The following is a 21,036-nucleotide window of genomic DNA, read 5'->3' on the forward strand; positions in this document are numbered from 1 at the left end:
GAAGGGACTCGTGACTTCCTGCCCTTTGGCACAGACCCTCTGGTCCTCCTGGTCCTCCTGGTCCTCGAGGTCCTGGGTCCTGGCACAGCTGGCTCTTCCCGTCTCCTCCACCCTCCGCTGTGGACCTGTGATCAGGGCCCCTCCTGGAGCCCAGCCTTCCCTGCTGGGGGGTGGTATTTTGAAACCACTCTCTAGACACCAGGGATGGACGTCACGACTGGGAGCCGTCCTTTCTGGGCCTTGCCGACAGATGGAGCTGGGAAATATATTTTTGAAGAAGACTAAATCCTGAGCTCACACAGTGTTCCCAGTGCAAACGTGGCCTTGCAGAATTTTCAACCTCTCTGAAGCTACCTTTTTCACTCTTTGCCACTGAAAAATCTTCACTCTTAATAAAATTCCCTCGTTTCGTTTTATATCTTTTCAAAATCATACTAATGTCCCCACTAACGCCAAGGTGGCTGGAGGAGGTTTTGAAAGCTGGCCGCTGGCCCAATGGGCGTCCTGTTCAGAATGTGCCAACAGAAGGCAGAGAACCACCGTAGTTTGAAATTGTTTTCTTCTCTTTGTGTGACCGTATCTGAAATTTTATATGTAATTCCGTTTAGTTTCAACAGACTGTTCCTCGTGGTTAGTGTCATTTTGAATATGTGACCTTGACATGGCTCCAGGCCATAGTATGTCACGAAGTCTGTTAGGGAACATCAGCACCATCTCCCCCTGGGCTCTGGCCTCCCTTCCCTGGTGGTCACGGTATCAGCTTTTGATGTGAGCTCACAGCAGGTGCAGGGCAGCCTCCAGTGTGAGGAAGGCGTGTCACAGGCAGTCCCCTCCTTGTGACTTGCACTAGTGGTGAGTCCCACCTCAGGGTATGCGGGTGGTCTGCCTTCTCTAGCCTGCAGGTGGCCATGCTCTGTGAGCTCATGCAGCGGGGAGAGTGGTCCAGCCACCCTCCTGCAAATCCGGGATCTGATTCAGCATCCACTTTGCTAATAGTCTCAGGGACACGAACCATGTGGGTACAGGTGATGCAGAGAGACCCAGGAGACCCCAGGTCTTTCTTCCCACCAGTCCCGACTCTGCAATAGATGAGGCTTCTTACTCATTTCTTTCTCCCTCTTGTTTCAGGGAGCATTTAACTTTGCAACATCCCGTTTTATATCCAAGAAATTTAAACAGCTCATGTGACATCTCCTCATAAGTCAATGGATTGCAGGTTCGTGTACTGTGAGACCCTGCACCAGGAATGGCTTGCTTGAAGCATTCCACTGACGAGGGCTGTCTCCTCAGGAAACAGCACTGATGTACTTGACCAGTGGTCTAGTTCATATAGCTCCTTTGGATTTTGTTACATTTAAGCATATAACATTTTGAGACAGGCCTTGCTAAGTTGCTGAGGCTGGCCTCAAACCTGCGGTCCTCCTGTCTGAGCCTTCCCAGTAGCTGGGATCACAGGCCTGTGCCACTGTGCCTGTGACTCCCAGCAGCAGTGCCCAGGAGTGGCAGAGCATGCTGTGGACTCAGGAGCTTTGCCAGCCTGATGGATGACTAGTAGTGCCCCAGAGCCCTTTCAAGCTACATTTGTCTGTGGCCATTTTTCCATCAAGAGCAGGTGGAGACTCTTGGCTTTCTCCTAAACGAAGCACTTTGAACAAGAGCTTCTTGTAAAATGGTTCAGGATCCACAGGATTCGACCATTGAAACCACATTTGATTTTCAGCATATCAGTCTTATTAAAAGAGCTCCCATGTGCCAAGCACAGTGCTGAATCATTTTCATCCTTACAATAACCCACAGACGAGGAGTCGCCAAAGTTCTGCCATAGGGAACAGAGGATAGCTTTCCAGCCCTGCAGGCCACTTGAGTCTCTGCAACCTACCAACGTTGTGTTGGTGCAGAAAGCGGCCATGGGGTTTGTATTCATCCAAGAAAACTGGATGAACACAAACGGGCAACCGCAGGGCTTGGGTGCTGGCCATCATCTGTTGATGCTCACCATGGACTATGGTCTCACAGGCACAAAGATTCGGAAGAACAAGTAGGGCTTCCTACATGGGCACCGTCCCTCGTGTTGACCTGTGTGCACATCCTGGTTACAAAGGCTAAGCTTTCTACACACACCGCGTAGAGTTCTTGAACTGAGGTCTTTTTTCGTTTTGTGTTTTACTTTTCCTGTAGCTCTGGGGACACAGCCTCAAGTCACCAGTTACTGACTCTTCTCATTTTAGGACTACTTTGCACAAAGCCAGAGAGTACAATCTCCATCTTAGAGTGCTTCCCTAAAATGTGAATGCTCCCCAATAGCTGCGTAAACTAAATTGCTAAGGGGCATAGTCCAGGAGTCTGTTGTTGAACGGTGGTCTCTGTCATCTTGTGCAGTGCTCACACGACAGCTCCATTGAGGGTACTCGGTGTCATCCTGAGTGTTAAATGTGGTCTACTATGTCCTCCTGCGTTTTGTCACTTAAGAGCAGACAGAGTTCTCTTCTTTGCATCAAGTGTCTCAAAATACAGAGCAGACACTGGTCTTTGGGGGCTTGTCCATTTGCAGCAGCAAAGCATGTGCCAGCTGGGCTGTCAGCTAGGGCTCTGCTCTTCACTGCTCGGGTCAGCTGGTCTTGGTCTTAGAGAACATTCCAATTCTACCTTTAAAGAGCACCTGGTTCTTCAGAGCAGACATAAGAGGTATTGAGCCTTCCTCACTGTGTCCTTTGAAGTCTTCCCCCCTGCCTGCTTGTCACAGCGTACCTGAGTGAGGACATGGAGAGGGAAAGACGTGACTGAGTTGGCTAGAGCTTCACCAGGAGCAGGAACATGGGCATCCTGGGTGGAGCACAGGGTGCCACCTGCCTGCCCACCTCTTGCATAGCCCTGCAGGGGAGGTGCTGGATCGTCCTGGGAGCTGTGTGCAGCCATTTCCTCTCTGGAAACCCACTGCCACCTGAGGCACCGCCCCTATCTGAAGTCACCTCCACCCTGCACACAGTGGCTTCTCCCACTGTGGGGCACCAGGACTCTGCAGTAGGACTTCACTGGGGAAGCGTACTGTGCCCTGGAAGTCAGTGTCAGGACCTGGGTCTGTGTTCTGTCCAGCAGGTCCCCCACCCCGGCCCTGCAGCACCCTCAGCCACAGGGCAGGAGCGCTTGGTTTCAACTGGAGGCCTACGCGGTGCCTAGCATATTGGGGCCTCTTTCAGAAAGCTCCCTTTCCCTGGCAGACTTCCTGAGCTTGGATGGTGCACGTTTCCAGATCACAGTCATCTCGGCCAGTGCCGAGGTGGGCCCGGTGGGCGGGGCTTTGTAAATTCACTTTTCCTCTGCTGTCCTACCAAGGAGTTGCTAGCTGAGGTGGCTTTGAAACCAAAATGGCCCCAATTTTCAGTGACTCAATGCAGCAGATGCTTCTTTCTCGCTCCTGCAAATGTGGAAGCGAGACCAGCAGCATGTCCACATGGGGTCCATGGTCAGCTTCTGTCCCTGGGACCCCCTTGTTTCAATATGACGCTTCTGAGTTGGCCTGGGCCTGCGAAGGGAGCCTGGCCAGGCGCACCAGGGTTGTAAATGCCTCTACCTGGGAGTAGCACTTGACTGCCATGCACAGTTGACAGGTGCCCCTCTGCCAAGGGCCCAGAGAGGGACGAAAAGCAGAAATGTTAGAAAGCGCTAGTAATGGTAATGTCTACCACCATAAACTCTGAGCCAGGTCTGAACATGGGTTTTTCTTTCCAAGGCTGCGTATTTCAGCAAGTAATTAGTCCCAAGCACATAACCTGCCAGCAGAAATTAGAGTTCCTGCTTGGTAAGAGATCCTGTTTCTGCCTGGGTCAAAAATAACAATCTCTTACTGATCTTGTGCCCATTTTCTACTAAAGAAGCAAAGAAATTATTCTCAATAAATGTATGTCATCAGTACAGCCCTTCAAATTACATTATTCACCTGATTATATGTGATTTTATTTGATGATCTACTTGAATTGTGGAATGAAATATCTTGCCCTGTCAAAGAACATTTTAAATCACGAATCATGCTGCAGATAGCCTGTTGAACAAAGCACACGGACTCCAGGACTTTTTCCCGGTGCAGACATAATTCAGAAGCCTTGCTTCGTCTATCTGGGAGACCCCAGGCTTCCACAGCGTGCTGTTGGGTCTGCTGTGTCTCACCTGTGGAGACACCCCCTCTGAGTGACACCGTCTGGTGACCTTCACAACCGCTTGCTCCTGGGCCACCAGCCCTGCTTGTCACCTCCTCTCGTCCCCTCCTCACACCTCTGCTCGATACTGCACATACTTTATGGAAACTTTTTCCTGGGGTCCGCGAAGTCCTCAGGCTGTTAGCATGAAACTGACCACTGCCCAGGTGCCCCACATACTGGCCATTATGGGTGGGTGGAGGGGACGAGTGGCTCATGATGTTGACACCCAGCACCTGAGTGGCAGGAGCTTAGGAAGCAGTGGGTTTCCGCCAAAGCCAAGAAAGAAAAGGGCTGGTCCTTTTCACCAGCAGCTCACAGCAGCCTGGCGGAGGGAAGGGTCACAGCCGCAGATGGGGCTGCTCGCTCCTGAGAGGAACAGAAGGCAGGTGCAGCTCCATTCTGTCTCGTCAGGCCTCCTGCTGAACTCTGTCAACAAGGAGGGACCCTCTCCAGGTCCTTTAGGCTGCCAAGTCCACACCGGAGCCCAGTGATGGCCACTCACTCCCCTTATCACAACCGGATCAGATCCAGAACTGCACTTGGGAGGAACCACATCCGTGAACCGAGGGGAGGCCCCTGGCCTCCCATCCACTCAGGTACAGTTAAACGATGAGACGGAGGGCCGAGAGAGGCTCTGACTGCTGCAGGGTGGCCAGGCAGCTGGGCATGCCCATCCTTATCCAGTGCAGTGGTCTGAACGGCTCCCAAAGGTCCAGGTGCAGGAGGCTTGGTCCCCAGGGTGGCCACGTTGAGAGACAGTGGAACTTTGTGGGGCTGTGAGGTCCTAAGAGAAGGGTCAAGGTCATTCTGCACAGTCCAGTTATAACCGACGCCCGAGCCAGGCCCCTGTCTCTCTCTGGCTTCCTTCTTGCGATGTGAGCCCTGCACGCACTCCCCCCATTGCCGTCCACTGTGATCGACGCTGCCCACAGGCAGGCCCTCGCAAGAGGCCAAACAAAGAGGGCCACCTGGCCTCTGACCTTGAACCTGCGTGACTATGAGCTGGCAAACCTTCCCTCCGTCCCACAGACGGCCTCCCATGCTTTGATATTGGGAAGCGGAGCTGAGGACTGCACCTGGTTCATGGGTTTTCCATTCCTTCAGGAGCCTTCTGTCTTTTGGGCCCACCCCAGCTCCCCTCAGAACCTGCTCTAGGCCCCTGGCCACTAGCCTGCATTCTCTCTTCTGACTTCCCAGAATCTCCTCTGCCTTCAGAGTCGAGCAACTGATGTGTTTGTGGCCAGCACATACCTCACAGAGCTCCCCGTGTCTCAGCAGGAGAGCAAGGTGGCCTCCTGGCAGCCTCCAGTGCTGGCCCAGCCGCTGGTGGATGAGAGGCGCTCGCTGTTGATAAATGACATTTCACGTAGATATTAGTGTGTTGTGCTCTGTTGGCTCACCCCCCCAGTCTCATGGAATTTGCCCTTCTCAATAAATTTTAGTTACTATTTATTATCCTTCCCTTTAGAGAATGAATAGATTCCTTGGAAAACTTAAGGCCAAATTTTAATATTTTTGTTCTCTAGCTTCATAACTCACCAACTGGGTTAGAGAGATGGATGTTATTTCTTTAGGTAATGTCAGATAAAAATGTTGAGAAATAACCCAAAAGCGAATCCCAAGGTTTTCACGTGCTGTTCTCTGTGATAGCTTACCCCAAGAAACGAGGGGGAACAATAAAATCAGTCTCCGTGAAAAAAGTGAAGCTTGTTCCCCCGCGCCACTGCCGTTTGTTTCTGAAGGTTCTGGATGGAGGCCTGAGTTGAGGAGTCCAGTGAATGCTCTGAGCACTTGTTTGTACCAAGACAGACACGGCGTCCTCTTGCCTCTCTGAGAAGTGTGCAGAGGTGGGAGTCCAGCGCATGCCCTCACCGAGGTCGCGTGGAACGGCAGTGCCCTACACCCGGGCAGGACTCAGCTTCCTCCGTTACAGGCCAATCCTGTCTCGTGGTGGCTTCTGGAAGATGAACGTCTAGGTTCTTTCAGACAGGAGGTAAATCAATATGCTTGGACAGTTTAGCAACCTATTTCAAGACTGTAACATAAAATTTGCCAACATAGTTTACAACCGAGAAACAACTAGAAGAAAAAAATGTTTCTATATTTTAATGTTTAAATGTGTGTCCAACATATTAATTTGTTCATCTAGTGGAACAGCTTAAACCTCTACTCCTACCCACTCTGGGGCTGGTTATGGGGGTGTGGATGAACATAACAGGGAAAGGAGCTCAGCTTCCTGTACTGACCTCTCTGTTGAGTGGCCTCCCCACAGGACTCGCTGACTCTGCACAGCGTTCTGGTCAGGTCCTGCTGGGTGATACTGGGCGACCCATATCTCAGTGACTTGCAGGACGCAGGCTCATTTCCTGCTCGTATCACAGAGGCTATGGATCAATGGTGGCTCTTCTTCAAGTGTCGTCTTCATCCTGGGACCCCGGCTGCTGGACTCTTCTTTGGCTCCTGCCTTTGTTGTGCCAAGCCAAGCGATGGCACTTAGTGTTTGTCGGCGTGACATGTGCCATTCCTGCTGTGAGCCTCCCAAGGGGCTTGCACAGCCCAGTCCAGGGTCTGTGGGCGTGGAAGGCTGCTCCCCTCAAAGGGGCCAATGAGGAACATCCCAGGGGGTGTAACGTAGCCCCAGGAAAGGAGAGTGACCAGGAGGGTAGTAACGCAGCCCACACAGGAGATCTTTCCCACATTACCAAAGAGTAAACTCCAGGAGGCTAAGCATCGTACTGAAGGTCATGCAGCTAGTTAAAGTGTCAAAGGCGAAACATGAGCCCAGGTGATGGGACCCCACCCTTGCTCACCAGCAGTCCACTGTGCTGGTGTCTGTCACACTTCACCTTGACCAACATTTGTTGGCCAGAGGACCAGAGACTTGCTGGGTGCTGGGTAGTGAGCAGCCATGGTCTTGGTCTTACCCAAGAGAGCTCTATGTCAACACAGAATACGGTACCGCGAGTTACGTGCTGCCACTTAATGGCTTGACAGTGTTTGTTGTGCCAGGTCCCTTTATACATGTATGACAGAAGTGGAAGGCAGAGAGGCGGCGCTGGTCAGTGACGTGTGAGCACAGGGAGGTGGAGTGAAGTCCGCTCACAGTTGGGGAGGGTTGGAGGGAAAGTCGTCGGAGGATGCTTCACTTCAGGGGATGCATGGGAAGTGCCTGCCCAGGAAGTACCCTTAAAGGCAATGCCACCAAGTTTCACTCTAACCTTGGTAGCAGCAGGAGAGATTGAAGACACGCATCTGAGTCTGTTTTCTGTTGTCATAACAGAATACTGAATGCTAGGTAATGTATGCGGAAGAGTTTTATTTGGTTCACAGCTCTGGTGACTAGAAAGTCCAGACATCTGGTGAGGGGCCCCTGGCTGTGTCACAACACGGCAGGAGCATGAGGAGGAGACCTCACGTGGCAAGAGAGAGGGTGTCCCCAGGGTTTTCTCCAGCCTCTCAGGGCCCTGCTTCGTCCACATGCAGGTTGGCCTGGAAGGGCTTGAGATTAGAGCCCTGTTGCTCCCAGTGAGCCAGAGAATTGGGTGGACTTGGGCACGCCCTGGACAACCCAAGGCGTGTTCCATGGGGTTCTGCCAAAACTTCCCAGGAGCTCTGCAGTAACAACCCATAGCAACACCCTCGGGGGGGGTGGGGCTCCTCTCCTCCCTGGCCTCCTTCAATACTTCTGCAGCACTCCCCAGACTCCCCACCCACACCCCACCCCACTCTCAGCTTCTGTACTTTGGAGAACAGGGACTGGGGTGTTTGTGCTAAATTATCCTAACTCATAGGAAACCCAGCAGTTTGGATTTCAGTTTTATCTCTCCATGGACTTAATTCTATGAGGGGACAAAATAACACTATTAGTGTCTATATTATTTGAACCACCACTTATCACTTTTTATGAACTTTTAGAAACCCTTGGTGTCTGATTTCTAGGGGTAATGAGAAACAATATGGCAGGTGCCTAGAGAAGCTGATGAAGAGAGTCAGACCTGCCCTCCAGAACCGAGCTCTGCTGCACACAGGCAGAGGACTCTGCGTGCAGGTTCAGGGTGCAGAATCAACACTGTCCATGAGTCCCAGTTCAAGAGCCACGCTTAAGATGGAAATATCAATGCACTTCTTGCTCAAGTGATGAAATCTCCAAATGTCCAATGCTGCCTCCCCTGAATTCTCTGGAAGCAGATGGGCACTGATTGGAGCCTGGGCCTTAGCTTCCTACAGCTGGAGAGTCCAGAGACCCTGAGAGGGTCTCCCCTTCTTTTGCATGTGGCTGTACTGAGGCACAGAGAAATTAAACAGGAGACCTGAAATGTGAATGTTTTAATCGGTATCTGTTCAAAGTCCAGATCTGACTTTGTATTTGATGAATTTACTTAGATGAAATTGTGTTACAAATGAATTTGTTTTGCCACCATTTAACACTAAGCTTGTCAACACTAGTAGTGATGACAACATGTGACCAAGCACTTGGGACTCTATTGTGTATTCTTTCTCCTCCTTAAACCCCCCTGCTAGCACCACCGCACTTGTGGACATAGAAGCCATGCACAGGGCATCTGTGCCTGGTGGCCACAAAGCTCAGAAGAGGTGGGCGGGAGATTTGAATGGGAACCCATGATCCAGGCTGTTTTCTTGCTTTGGGTCAGAATGAGTATCGGTTGTCAGAAATAACTCTACTGTCTTTGCTCAGCGTCTCCTGCTGAGTGTGTGTGGTGGGGAGGGGGAGCTGGTGCTGCACACACACACACACACACACACACACACACACACACACACACAGGCATCACAGTTTTTCCCAGATGCTCACAGTGCAGAATCTGCTCCTTAGAAGGCTAAGTCAAGCCCGGAGACTCAGAGAGGGCTCCTGGGCTGGAGAGTCTGTGGTGATTCTGTGGCTGTTCTCTTCCTATAAAACAAGCCACAGGAGGGGTCCTCTGCCTTGACATATGGATGGGACCGACTCTTTGTCCCGCGAGCATCCCTGGACATTGCTGAGTTTCCATGGGAATCACTAGTTCAGTTCCACTTTAAAGGGGGCTTGTCTGTTTTTAACAAACATGTTCTTTCTCTTACTTTCATCTTATTTTCAAAAACTCATTATTAAATAAAGAGTCAAGGACTGGGAACTTAGCTCAGTGGTAGAGGACTTGCCTGGCATGTGCCAAGCCCAGGGATCAATCCTCAGCACTGGGAGGGGAAAAAAAAAAACCTAAGTGCAGTGTGGAATTGCAGAGACTCTGGAGGCTGAGGCAGGTGGGTCTCAAGTTCCAGGCCAGCCTCAGCAACTTAGCAGGACCCTGTCTCAAAATAAAAAATAAAAACGGCTGGAGACATAGCTCAGAGGTAGAGCACCCCTAGTTCCAATCTTTAGTACGGAAAGGAAGGAAGGAAAGAGGCAAGTGTTTGCTAAGTATCAATGTGATATTGTATTAGCGCAGGTTGAGGGAACAATGATTCCTTGCAAATGGTTGACAAGAGCAATCAGTTAAAAGGATTTTAGGCGGAAATGAAGAGCCTTCAGGCAGAAGAACATGCCCAGGTGGAGGAAGCAGCAGAAGCTTTCTTCCCCACGGGACTGTGACCTCTGTGATCATGCTCAGCCTCGCCTGTTGGGAGCCCACCATCCAGAATGGAGATGCAAATGTCCTGCTAGGATGCCATGGTCAGAAGTCACCTTAGCTCCCTGAGAGAGGACTTGATGTGACAAAGACCAGATGAGTGGCTTTCTCTTCAGTCCAATGATGTCCTGATTGCCAGGACACACCTGCAACTTGACCAGAATCCTCCAGACTCTGTCTACCCGACTGTTGTGAGATGGCCAGTCCACACCACGAGAGAACAAGGTCTCGCTCTCTCTTGCTCAAGCACTTAAGTGCCCATAGCTCCCACACAATCAGGAGGCAGCTAGATCCCCCTCACTAATTTGCATGCATGTGATAATATGTCATATTTTTATATAATCACTTTCATTAAATATTCTCATGCATTTGATCGAATTTGCTGTTCACTTGGCTCTGCCAAAATATTATGTGTACACTTGAAATACAGATCAAAATCCACAGAATTAATAAAGGCACACACATTTAACATAGAATGTGTGTATTTGTGTATCAGAAGTAGACAATTTACACTTTTAGCCTGTTGAGAACTTAACCCAGGACTTTGGCTTCCGACTTAGAAAGCAATGAGCTTCACCTTCACTTATTTAAGTAGTGACATCACTTAATAAGTAGTTGGTGAAAGGATGGTTTTCTTCTAGACAAAAGTATGTCATCCTTCACTAAATCTTCTCTTTCAAAACACGGTTGGAGAAGATATCTTCTGATCTGCTGTCTTTGTCCTCGTCTCATTGGGTCATTATGACTAATGTAAGTAGCCTCTAAGTTAATAAGTAGCAGTGATTGGCTGTGCAGAGAACTGTGCCTTTTTGAGGTCAAAGCTGAACCTCAGCTGGACACCTTGTTCCTACAGATCAGAGGTGTCGCATGAGCACTTTAAACTCACCAGTGACATGAGCAGAAGGACTGCCTGACATATGAATGAAAGACCACATGCCTGGGTATGGGTGACCAATGGGAGACAGGACACCATGCTGGTGAGGTAGAAGAGGAGCATGGATGTCCAAGCTCTGCCCCAGGGTGTTTGGAAGGATTGCGTTTATGGGCTAATACTCACAAGCTCAAAGGGTTCTTATCTCTTATTTCTTCCGCATCCAACCTACAAGTCTGAAATTACGTCTGTCATAGCTCAAATTACCATAAAATGCCCTTTCGATAGCTCAGCCAATGACACAGCTAGGAACGAAGACATTTTTGCTCAGATAAAGTGGCAGCTTCTCCTATGGGGACCTTATAGGCACTGAGTTTTTCATTGGATCCTGGGATAAGCAAAGTGCAAACAGTTGCTCCCCTGCCCCATTCTACCTCTATATACACACACACACACACACACACACACCCTTCTGACATTCACACAAACTATTTGAAGTAATGAAATTGTGATCCTGTGCCATTCCTGCAGGTAATATGTAAATGTTGATTCATGGGGTTCAGTGACTCCTTTGGCAGAAGCCAGTGCCCCTCCCCTCTGCTAATCCTGCAGACCCCCAAGGACTCTCAGAGGTCAGGTGCAGGTCTGTTGCAAACTTTCCCCTGCCTTCTGAATTAATTAGAGGTCTCCAACATAACACCCAGGACCTCCCCACCTGTGATCCCCACTATTCCTTTGGCACACGTCAAGCTTCCTCATATTGGGGGGTCTGACTCACCGCCCACCTTTCAGCCCCTTTCCCCTGAGCCTTTGATTCACGCTTCATTGCCGCAACCTCTCTCCATCTGGTGGATGCCTGCCGTGTCACCTCACCCTTGAAGCCTTTCTGGAACCTTCCTGTCCTGATTTTCTGTGTGTAAATTATTGTTACTAAAACTGTATTTTTACGGTATACTTTTTTTTTTCTTAAGTACAACTTGTATCTGTCATAAGCATCCGTATATGGCCGTGTGCTCTATCCAGGCCCTGCTCTGAGTCCAGGGCCTTCTGCAGAAAAGGTAGAAAATAAACATTCATCGCACTCCATTTCATAGTTTGTAAGCCAGAATTTGACAACAAAATGATGTTTTTAACAGTGTCACTAAGAATGATTCTCAGAGTTTCAATCAGCCTCACTATCTTCCATAGCAAATTGTTTTATTAAGGCTAAGTAATCACTCCTATGGAAGAGGAAGGAGCAGCTAACCCACCACATGAAAGGGCTGTCACTCCCATGTCAGAAGGATCATGTGAAAGAGTTACAATTGGCTGGTGGTGCAGAGTGTACTTGCCCTTCAGCCTGAGGGGGTGATTTCAGAAGTCATCTGTGTGCACTTGGGAATGTAGGTCAGTGGTAGAGCGCTCACCTTGCATGAGAAACTTAAAAAGCCATGGACATTAGTTTAATAGAAAAATAGCAGCAGTCACATCTACAGTGGTGTTCAGCATTTTTGTTTTTTTTTCTCCAGGGATTTTAGGATTTGGGGATTAGTACAGGATGAGGATCCATAATCCAAAATTCTTGGGACCATATTTCAGCTTTCAGAATGGTCCAATTTTGGAATATTTGCACATATATAATGAAGTATCATGGAGCCAGGACACAATCTAAACATACCATTCATTTATGCTCTGTAGACACAAAACCTGAAACTAATTTTATACAACATTTTAAATGATTTTATGCATGGAGCCATGTTTCACGGTGTAGAATTTTCTACTTGTATCTGCCTGTTGGTGCTCAAAGGATTTCAGATTTCGGAGCATTTAAGACTTGGGGTTTTCAGATTAGGGATGCTCAACCTTTCTTCATTCTGTTGCCTCAGTGAATTCTGGGTGGGTTGCCTTATTCTGAGATGTTCAGACATCTTGTCCTGCCAAGGTTGTGTGGCAGGCCATGACAGAGAAGCAGATGACACTGGACAGCACACCACATCCCCAGCTCTACCGGTCACAGTAGATGATGACAGAACAACCAGCAGCTACCTGCTCCCGTTGGAGGAGCTGGAGACAGGCAGTGCCAGCAGACGCTGCCAAGGGCAGTGACCCTGCACCACTGTGTCCACCCCAGCAGTAAATAATCTTTCCCCTGACTTGTTATTCAGGAGCAAGTAACATGAACAGGACAGAATCTGAGACGCCTCAGACTGGGCTTCCAGTGGCTTCCTCCTGAGGCCTGCTATTGACCTGCTTACCCTAAACAGAGAGGAAATTGTTTTCACTTGGTTGTCATGAGAAATGTTTGGGTTTGGAAACTTCCCTGCACTCTGTTCTAACCAGTTAAATGTGTTTATTTAGAAATCCACATAGATAATCGAATCCCATATTGCACTGGGTGCAATTTAAGTGCATTTGCTGGTGTTTTTGCATTAGAACACTAATGGATGTGGACCGCAGCCCAGGGGGCATAGGAAACCCTCACCCTTGGAAATCTGAAACGGAATGCTTGGGCTCTGACCCAGGTTGTTGGGTGGCCACCAGTGCTTTCCAGAAAATGGGTGTTAACTTCCATGCAGTGGCAGACAGCATTGAAGCTGCTCTGTTTGGCCCACCCATTCCTGCTGGGATTTGTGGCTCTTAGGAATGCTAGAATGTTTTCTGAGTCACCCATACATTGTACCCTGTGTTAACTTTTAGGGAAAGAAAAACAATAACACTACCAACAAAACCAATTCCATTTGCTGCCAAGGGCAGATATAAACCTGTGGATCAGAGGGAAGGGTACCCATTCCTGCTTGTACCCTGCTCCTCTGCGGTAGGCACCCTCGTGACCAGTCCCACATCAGCGTGGAGGTGGCGACACCTGCATCCCACCAGCAGAGGCACCCCTAACACCTGTGCAGGCCTCTGGTTCTGGGTGATTGCTGAGCGGCCCCACATGGTCCTTGCCTTTCTCTACCAAGGAATCCAGGAAGAGCCTGCAGCCCAGGGCACGTAAGCACCGTGAGGGTGCATGTTCTCTGAGGACCATGGATAGCCAACAGAGGTATCTCAGAAAGCAGTGGCCTCATAGAAGTGTGGCCAAGCTTGTTTCTCCTAGAGATTGTCTTCTTGGGAAAGAGAGGAGGGACTATGAGATCCAAAGCCAAAGAACCTTAACACGTCTGTGTATCAAGAGGCGGGGGGCGGGGGCAGAATAGTGCCTGGCCCTCAGCAGACACCTGGAGAATGTTGAATGGAAGTGCCTGTCGGGTTGCATGCTAAAATGAGGAATTCACTGCGGTGGAAACAGTCACTGCTGGCACTCAGCCCCACCAAGTTGATCAGCTGTGATAAGTGATGATTTCCCATACAATTCGATTACGAGGTATTTGTTAAATAAGGCTCTCAAGCCAGCATTGAGATTGGCTTGAAGAGGGACAGGAAGCATAACCACGGTCTCATCTGAACTGCCCCCCTGTTCTCAGACACGCCTATGTCCATGTGCACGCGTGAGTGTAAGCTGTCAGGAGCCACGCCCAGAGGCCCCGGGTCTGGACTGAACAGGGGACCTGAGGCAGGAGGCTGCAGGAGCTACGGTCATCTCAGTGAACCCAGAGAGCTAGTGTTAGATGAGCCAAGGGAGGGCACTGCAGGGACAGTGACAGGAGTGAGGACAGGAGGGGCCTGGCTGACCGCCTGAGCATCCCTGCGTCTGGCCAGGCTGAGGCAGGGCCTGTGTCCTGCAAATAGGATGGAAACCCACACTGTGCGCAGGTGCCAGCACAGATCACAGGAGCTCCGACTCACGCTGGGGATCTTGATTTTTTTTACTTATGAAATTAACAAATCTTTGTTTAGGAGAAAGGCTCTCGATGACCTAGCCCTAATCCCATAAATCAGAGATTTCATAATAGGTCTTGAACTATTAAAACATAATTTCCCAGAATTTCAAGCAAAAAGATTTGCAAAAAGAAACAGTTTCCTGTGGACCTCGCATTGTTAATTTTATCCTTGCCATAAAATTTTCTGGTAGGGAAATCCCCGGGGAGAAGCAGCCAGCAAAGCAGCTTCTGTTGAAATGCTCAGCGAAGGCGGGAGGGGACCCACGGGCAGGATTTCTGCATGCAGAGAGGTCGTGAAGCCACCCCGCCATGGGCCCCGCATCCCGTTACTTTCAGCAGTTATGTAGCTGCAGATGCAGCTGGTTCACCATGTTCCATTTGGTATCCGACACTTGTTAGGTTGGGGCTGCTGTTGCTTCTTCATTTATATTTCAGATTTGGGGCTTCTCTCTCTCTTCCTCCTGGCTGCTCCTGTGACTTTATTTTTTTATTATTATTTTTAAATTTTGTTTTGATGCCAGGGATTGAACCCAGGAGTTCTTCACCACGGAGCCACATCCCCAGCCTTTTTATATTTTATCTAGAGACAGGGTCTTGCTAAGTTGCTAAGTTCTTGAGCCTGGCTTTACATTTGCAATCCTCCAACCTCCCGAGCTGGTAGGACGGCACTGTGCCTGGCTGTGTCTTTATCCATCTTGTGCTGCCTTAGCTCAGAGGCATCCCACCTCACCTCGGTGTCTCGGTGTCTGTCTTCTCCCGCCCTCCTCTTTCCTCTCCTTCTCTTTTTCCTCTCCCTCCTCCTCCCCACCCCTCTCCTCCTCTCCTCTCCTCTCTCTCTCTCTTTCTCTGTCTGGTTGAATTTACATCTACTAAAGGGCCACTTGGAGTTCAGGTTAGACAAACACATGGTCACGTGACCACCACCACAATCAGGACGCACAGAATGTTTTTCACCCCCAAGTCTCCTCCCTCCCCACCACTAGCAGCCACCACTGTGGCTTTGGCGTTTTCAGATTGCCCATGATGGAACTGTGGCTTCAGTGCCCCTCTGTGCCTGGCCTCTCTCAAATAGCAGGGCCATTTAGAGGTGTCCACGGAGCCACATGCGGCCATGCCTAATTCCCTTGGATTGCAGCAGTATCACATCGTGTCCTTGACAGTCACCTGTGGTCAGTGGTGGATGGTGGGGCTGCCCTCTGTTGGGTGACTGAAGGAAGCTGCCGTGAACGTTTGTGCACAGGTCTCAGAGTGGACGTCACACATTTGCCCCTCAATCCAGAGGTCTCTTCACAGGCTGTTCCACTTCCAGCCCATCTGCCAGTCAATCAGTCTTGCTTTCCTCTAAATGCTTGCTGAAGACTCCCTTAAACCCAAACCACGTTTCACCTGCATGGGAAAGTACATTTAATGATATTTTCAGCCATTCAATTTGTGGTGTGAAGCCTCACACTATAATTTATGCTTCACAATTTTATATTTTTTGTTTCTTGGATTTGCTTAATATAGAGTGCACCTTTTACTTATTTATGTTTTTTTTTTAATTTTTGGTTTTTGCAGTGCTGGGGATTGAAAACAGGGCCTTGCACATATCAGACAAGCTCTGTACCCCTGAGCTGCTCCCCAGTCCCTTTCCTTTTTGACACATAATTACAGAAATCAGCTGTGCTGTGTTGATTCCTGTTTGGGTTATGTAGTCATCAACTCTGGTGATCCATACTGCAAACATTCATTACTTCTTTATATCAAAACACCCTCTCTATCTGGCTATTTTGAAAACCAAGAGTTCTGTGGCTGTGGTCACCCTGCTCAGTGCTGAGCTGTGGCCACTGCACCATGAACGGAGCAGCAGAGTGCTCCTGTCTGCCTGAACCCTGATGCCACCAGCGGCCCTACCCCTGCAGCCACTGTCCTGCTCACCCCAGGAGATGGGCATTGGGATTCCACAGGCGTGAGGTCACGCAGGATTTGTCTTTCTATACTGGTCCATGTCACTTAACTTAGTGTCCTTCAGGCTCACCCACACTGCTTCTGCCAATAATAGGATTTCTTTCTTTTTGATGCCGGCATGCAGTTCCATGTTTCTGCCCATGAAGTTTCCTTCATCCTCCACCGTGGTGAGAGCTGGGCTGATGTCCTGGCTCGGCCACTTTGGAAGGTGCTGTAAGAACGTAGAGTGCAGACACCTCCTGGCATCCGATTCTGCTTCCTTTGGACGTGCACCCATGTGACGTTGCGGGGTCCTGAGGTGGTTTCATCTTTAGTTTTTCTATGTTATGTTGCATGACAAGGCCCAGAGATGCTGTGTCCCTTACAATCTCTCCAGCAAAGAATGTATGCAACCTTTTTCATCTTTAGACAGTAAAAATTTGGTGATTCTTTTAACATTTTATTTCTGGAAGCCTTGTGATCTTTCCTTACGGCTTATCACCCGTTGATTGATATAAGGGATTCAGTGCAGGCACTGAGAGCCCTCTTCTGCTGCCTCCAGATGGAAATGCTCTGAAAACCCAACATTTAGCCTTGCTGTCCATGGCAAACCCGACCTGACCTGAGTCACCCAGTAGCAGGAGGAGGCCACGTCGGCCAGTGTGCAGCATAACTCCAAAGGAGTGTGTGATAGGGCCGCTGCCCGTGTGCTGCCTCCTGGTATTATGTCAGGTCTGCAGCATGTGCCATCCTGACATGGGGGATGTGCAGACCTGGAGGTACACTTGGCTCCAGGAGGTCGGGCACAGGATTTGTAGTATCTGCATCTTGGCCCTACACAAATTCCCTACCTGCTTTAAACAGAAGAGTTTTGCCAGAGAATGGTTTATTTTACTATGACTACACTAAGAAATATCTTTTATGTCATGATCCAGTACGGCACAAACTTAGTCACAAAATTTCAAAAAAACATTTCTCTTATCATGTGCTACACACTGACATTTTTTTCCACTTTTTTTCTACTAAATTTTAGAAAAAAATGAAATGCTGATTGGGGCACCCTCAATTTATTTTGTAGTGAATTGGTCATGACCGATTCATGGGCTGGGAGGGTAATGCCCAGCAGGGGGCGCTGTAAGAAAGAAGGCAAATGAAGTCTATTCCTATTGAAGCCTCCTGCAACATACCCTTCCCCACAAAGGTGACGATGCTGTTGTTTCAGGACATTTGTAGACTGAGCCTCATGGGCACATTGAAGCTGCTCCATCTCAGAAACCTGTGCTGTGGGTTAGATTCCTAATCCTCATGCTTTGGATCCAGCAGGCCACCTCCTCTTGGACACTGTGTCCTCCGCCAAAATGGAGTAATTCTCCCACGTCCACAGTGTGGGCTGTAGTTCAGCAGAGTTCACTACCCGCTTCTGCAGTCCTTCACGAGTGTTTGCAGCCAGTTCAAGACTCACATTAAGAGCTTGGTGGGACTCCAAGTGGATCAGGGGGATCAGAGTGGCTAAGAATGTAATCCAGCACTGGGCTGCCCCCTGTGGGCAGTGCTGGGAGTGAAGTCTCCGGGGATGAGGGAGACTCCCTGGCCACCCTGAGTTGAGATGAGACCTCAGAAAGCTCTTCCTGGGGATGGCTACCACTTCTGTGGGGCAGTGGGCAAGCCTTCACCCCAGGCCAGGTCTCAGGGCAGGGCTGGCATGCAGTGGAGGGACTGAGGAGGAAGGAGCCTGCCCACACCTCTGGGTTGGTGGTCACTGAGTCCTGGTGTGCTGAGACCTACAGAGACCTGAGACAGCCCTGCTGCTCACTGCTCTGACGTCCCTCCAAGGAGACTCTGCCCACTTCTAGCTCAGAACCAGGCTGGGCCAGGATCCTACAGCACCCACCCAGAGCTTAGAAGTTTCCTCTAAAACACAGATGACCATTCTGTATATCTTTAACTGCCATCTCAAAAAAAAAAAAAAAAAGGTGCATATAAGTCTTCAAATCTGCAAAGATGTTATTGTCACATTTTATACTTTAGAGGATCAAATCTTTGGTCCAAAGCCTTAAAATAGTTTCATCATCAAAACCAAAAATGTTTCCATCTAATTTCATCACAACCCTCCTACTTCTGTTGACTGGTGCAGATTAATCTACTGCTGTTCTCCTTCTCTTTGAACACTCTGCTCAGTGGTTCTGCACTCAGTAAACAGGTCAGTGAGGGAGAGCTGATAGGACTTGGGGACCCTCGTACATCATGGATGATAGCTCCTGTGCATACCTGCATGTGTTCTCATCTCTCCCGTCTTCTCTGTTCAGGCTTCCTCTTGCAGAAATTCATAAAGACCCTTCCCTTCTCTCCTGTCTTTCCACTTTTCTTCCTTTCCCATCAAGTGTGGGTGCAGCGTGCGCGGCCCCATGGAAGCTGGTTGCTGAGGTGGTGCTGCAGGAAGGTATCACTGAAGGGTTCGGGTGTGAGAATGGCTCCTGCAGGTGGGAAAGGATGGTGGATGAGGCAGCTGTGGTGGTTTGAAAATTTGCTGCATTAAACAGATAACTGATATCACTAAATACATGAAAGATCACAGGAGCCAGGTTTCCCACTACCAGAACAGAGACTCATGAACATGGAAGGCAGAGGCGAGAAAGACTCCCAAGACATTAAACTGAAGCTGAAGTGTCAGAATGAATACATGAGGTCTTTAAAACACACAGACACAGAAAGATGTGGGAACAGCTGTAAATGTGCATTTGCATCTATGGAGACACGTACAGGTGCGTCCCCTTGTCTGCAGCCATAAGCCCTGCAGACAGTGGTGGCCTGGTAGCAGTGCCCACTGCAGGTGCCTGGACCTCAGTGCCAGCCCCGAGCACCTCACTCGGCTCTGGGAAAGCAGGGATTCTTTGAGAAACAGGGCCCAGAGAGGACAAGGGCTGGGATCTGAGAAGGGCCTGAAAATTTGCTGAAGGGGTCGAGTGTGCTCCGTGGTGACGGAAGTCGCCTCAAGGGGCTCTCGTTATTAGAGGGCAACTCGAGCATCAGAATAAACAGCAATGAGTTCGAAACACAACCCCACAAAACAGGGATTCAGGGATCCACATTGATTGTGATTAGATAAGTAATTGATTAATTGGAGGCAAGGGGAAGTGTCCCCTTGCAGCCCAACACAGTCAATAATGGTGGCCTTACCCGATCACCACTGGGCGGCTATCTCATGGTAATTAGTCAGCAGTTGTCCCTGAAGGGTGGTAGGAGGCGGTTTGACAGTCTCTACAAGTCTCTACAAGATGCAAATACAACCAGGAAACGTTGCCTCCAGCAGAGAAGGCCAGCAACACCAGCTCACCGAGTAGAGAGGAAGGTCTGAATCATGAGTGTGGCATGTGGCACTGAAGGGGACACAGCGCTGCCTGTGAGCCTTGTGCAAGAGTGCAGAGGCCAGGCTGAGAGCCTGTGCAAGGAAAAACTGCTTCCTCAGAGGTCAAGGCCAGAAGCAAAGACTGAACCATGGGGCTCCGTCAGGGGAGGGGGGACTTCTAGTCCAAAGTCCATGCTGATTTCTTTGTTACCTTCTAGTAGTGATCCAGAAAACTCCCTGCCGTCTGCAGACTCAGCGTTTATGAAGAGCGTACTTGCAGCCCTCTCCTGCAGCTACTCACTGGGGAGCTTATTTTCTTTTCAGCAAAATTAATTGAAATTCATTTTTCTCAAGCTTTTCAATGCAAGCCAGAGGCACCATCCGGGATGTGTGGATGGCCAGGGTGGAGGAAGGGGGAGATGTCTGGCTGTTGGTAGTGTTGTCCTAGTGACCCCACCTCCCCAGAGCCTGCTGTCACAGGGAGCAGAGTGGCCGATGCTGTCTTTCCTTTGGGAGGAAGCTGCTCCAGAATGTGCTCCGCTTTCCTGAAGGTTATGATGGAGTCGGCTCCTTGGCTATGCATAAAATAGTTGGGGATTTCGAACAAAGATCTACAGGAATTGTGCTAGTTGAGGGAGAAATGAGTGAAATACCTTCTGTAGACTGGGATAAAGTAAGCAAGGAAAAGGCCATGCCCTGTGGCTCTGTTCAGCCCAGCAGGACAGGGAGTCAACCCAGTCCCTCAGTGGAGGGAAGAGAAGGTGACGGTGTGTCCAGGCACAACGGAATACTATTCAGTCTTGGAAAAGATGCAAATCCTAACCTGTGTGACCCCATGGATGGAACTGGAGAACACTACTCTGAATGAGACAAGCTGGGCTCAGGAAGGCACGTGCTGCACGTTCTCACAGGCAGAACCTCAAACAATTGAACTCATCAAGGCAGAGAAGTGTTGGGCCGCTGCCTTTGTCTCGTTGTTTTTGATAAGCAAGAAGAGAATATTTCTGAGAGGCGTTCAGAGCAAAGAGGGCCATCATGGCTGTCCCTTGGTGAATTTTGTCATGGTCACAAAATCGGTACCAGGGCGTGGAGAAGGTGTGGAAAGGAGAGGCCAGTGGATTCAGCAGATGACCTGTCCTTTACACAAACATCTTGGTCAAATAAGTTTGGGAAACAGAAGTGTAAATAAATCCAACTGAATTGCTAGACCCAGGGATGCTCAAGCCTTTTAGTATGATCGCATGCACTGTGAGTTTCTAACACCTATTTG

The 21,036-nt window shown here is 49.5% G+C and overlaps 1 protein-coding gene and 1 long non-coding RNA gene across 5 annotated transcripts in view; one reads left to right on the forward strand and one right to left on the reverse strand.

Moving 5' to 3' along the window:
• The window catches only part of Piezo2 (piezo type mechanosensitive ion channel component 2), a 337,909-nt gene that overhangs the window by 170,765 nt on the left and 146,108 nt on the right, over nucleotides 1-21,036 (forward strand). The gene's annotated exons all lie outside the window — the stretch shown is intronic.
• On the reverse strand, nucleotides 15,342-19,820 carry LOC144370208 (uncharacterized). Its single transcript, XR_013430103.1, has 3 exons — nucleotides 19,598-19,820; nucleotides 18,689-18,894; nucleotides 15,342-15,880 (listed from the first exon to the last, which is right to left on the reverse strand). It is a non-coding gene; the product is annotated as an uncharacterized LOC144370208 (long non-coding RNA).

This window comes from Ictidomys tridecemlineatus, chromosome 13, assembly GCF_052094955.1.
Source record: "Ictidomys tridecemlineatus isolate mIctTri1 chromosome 13, mIctTri1.hap1, whole genome shotgun sequence".
Lineage (NCBI taxonomy): Eukaryota > Metazoa > Chordata > Mammalia > Rodentia > Sciuridae > Ictidomys > Ictidomys tridecemlineatus.